Raw genomic sequence first — 2,916 nt, 5'->3', positions numbered from 1 at the left:
TGACTGGGTGTTGTGTGATGTCCTTAGGTTAGTTAGGTTTAAGTAGTTCTAAGTTCTAGGTGACTGATAACCATAGCTGTTAAGTCCCATAGTGCTCACAGCCCTTTGAACTTTTTTTTTTTTTTTTAAAGACTTCAAACAAAACCAGAAGTTCAGTACAGGTTCAGAGCACGACCCAAAACACAAACGTCTGACTGTCCGCATTTACATAAAGAATGGACGCTGAATAAGGATCAAGTCGGTCGTAGTGTTATAAAGAAGATGGTTAACAAATAATTTAACCCTAGATTGCAGCGTAATTCGTCAATAAGAGGGCTACAGCGTATTTTTTGTTGACTATGCATAATGGCGGGCAGGTTCACTCTGCCCTGGAGAACACATGACTGATGTTGGGTAGAGGGCGGGTCTCAGTCCCTCGTGCTGTGCACGCTGCCTGCTGCAAAATTGGAAATTTGTGGTAAGGACTACGGAACCAAACTGCTGAGGTCATCGGTCCCTAGGCTTACGCACTGCTTAATCCAACTTAAACTAACTTACGCTAAGGGCAACACACACACCCATGCCCAAGGGAGGACTCGAACCTCCGACGGGGGGGGGGGGGGGGGGGGGGGAGCTGCTCGAACCGTCACAAGACACCTCTAACCGCACGGCTATCCCGCACGGCTGCCTGCTGCATGTATGTGTCTACACGTGATGTGGCAAAAGTAAATGGTCTCACTGACCATGAGTCACTGGCTACAGCAAAAATAGATATGAAATTTAGACAGCGTGAGGGTGGGGTGGGAGGAGAGCAGGAGGGGATGTTTCACCTTTCGACTACCGCGCTTAAACAATTTGTACGAGGTGTGTTCAGTATGAAAGGCAACATATTTTTTTTTTAAAGCAGGTTGGTTTCAAAAATGGTTCAAATGGCTCTGAGCACTATGGGACTCAACTGCTGAGGTCATTAGTCCCCTAGAACTTAGAACTAGTTAAACCTAACTAACCTAAGGACATCACAAACATCCATGCCCGAGGCAGGATTCGAACCTGCGACCGTAGCGGTATTGCGGTTCCAGACTGCAGCGCCTTTAACCGCACGGCCACTTCGACCGGCGGTTGGTTTCATTCAGGATTCCAATACACCATATTATTCCTCACTCTTCTGCCTACAATACCCTTTTTTACCAACATCATCCCTCATACGGTGCAACACTTTACTGTTGAGAGCCTGTAGACAGGAATGGTACCACTCTACTGGTCGACATCGGAGCCAAAGTCTTCCTGCCCCAGTAACGCTCCATCATCCACGTACCGCTCCCCGCAGAGTAGATCCTTCAGTGAGACGAATACATGGAAGTCGAAAATTGTGGAATTTTGGCTGTAGAGTAGATGAGGAAAAACAATCCATCGAAGTTTTGTGAGGACCTCTCGGGTGGGCGGACTTGTGTGAAGCCTTGTGTTGCAATGCAGAAGTTCGCTTCCATTTTTGTGGTGAAGAACATGCTGAAGTCGTTTCTTCTGTTTCCTGAGGGTAGCACAATGCACATCCGAGTTGATCGTTCAGCCATGATGGAGAACATCAAACAGAATAACGTCTTCAGAGTCCCAGAAAACCGTCTCCATGACTACAGCAGCTGATCGTGTGACTATTAACTTTTCCTTCGAAGGAGAGGTTGTGTGGCGCCACTTCACGCATTGCTGTTCTGTTTCCGGTTCGAAATGTTGAACTCATGTTTCATCGACTGTGAGGACGTTCGACAAAAAATTGTCACGATCAGCCTCGTAGACAGCAAGCAGTTCCGCACAGATAGTCCTTCGTTGCTCTTCATTGTCTTCTGTCAGGCAGCGAGGAACCCAACAGGGACACACCTTTTGAGTTCTCCAACTGGTGGACGAGTGTGTCAGTCCTACCAACACAGAAGTGCAGGTGTGCAGCGATGTGTTTGATTGTCATCTTTCGATCAACTCTAATGAGAGTGTCCCTGCGTTCCAACATTGCAGGACTCACATCTGTGTGCGGCCGGTTGGCACGCGAGATATCGGATAGGATTGCGAGAGCTTCTTGCGATGATGACAGACGCCTCGCCCAATATTTCATCGTGCTTTTGTTCACCGCCACTTTCTGTAAATACTCTGCAAGTGCCTACAAGTATATGCGATGATCTGGTCCCCCCCCCCCCCCCCAAAGAAAGGAAACTCAGTGAACCCACTGTTTGGAACACACCTCCGTTACCGACGCCATTCTGAAGGCTACATGTAGGGTCACCAGCTATCGGGACTTCATGAAATTTTAGAGGTTGAAGCGGGACTTTTCCACGATGTCCCACATCTACATTTCATAAATAGAAATTAGCGGAGAAAAAAATGCGTTTCATTTCTTAGTGATCGTCAGTCGTAGCTTCGCTGCACTTGTGAGTTTTTTGTGTCGAAGTACTGTGTTGTATTCCCAGCAGCCTTTAGAACCGCTCAGGCTTATAATGCAGTTCTAATAGCATGCTAGAAGCGTTAGGAATCTTTGATTAAGGAATGTCACATGTTTTACGGTATTCTTTATACTCCCAGTGACTCATCCACCGTGTACTAATATTAATGTCACTGTTGTATTTTCAGTAGGCATGAGATTTCATGATGGATGCTCCGTTTAAGTCCACCCTAGATACACCCATACCAGAGTAGGGTCTTTTTATAATCTGACGTGTATGTTAAGAAACAGCCCACAATGAAAACGAGGATGATTGAGAAACTTGCTTATCGGACTACTTGCGCTGAAAATTCAACTACTCGCATTACACTGTTTTTTACCAGATGTCAATTATAGATACGTGAAGCTGATCACAAGGTTACAGTGACATGATCGGATATTCTGACTTGCGTAGATGCTTCTCTTAAAAGGACACTAGCTGTGAGGAGCAACAGTTTGATCTCGAATTCTAA

This window comes from Schistocerca piceifrons, chromosome 5 (genome assembly GCF_021461385.2).
Source record: "Schistocerca piceifrons isolate TAMUIC-IGC-003096 chromosome 5, iqSchPice1.1, whole genome shotgun sequence".
NCBI classification, from domain to species: domain Eukaryota; kingdom Metazoa; phylum Arthropoda; class Insecta; order Orthoptera; family Acrididae; genus Schistocerca; species Schistocerca piceifrons.
Note: the sequence above shows the minus strand (reverse complement) of the source record.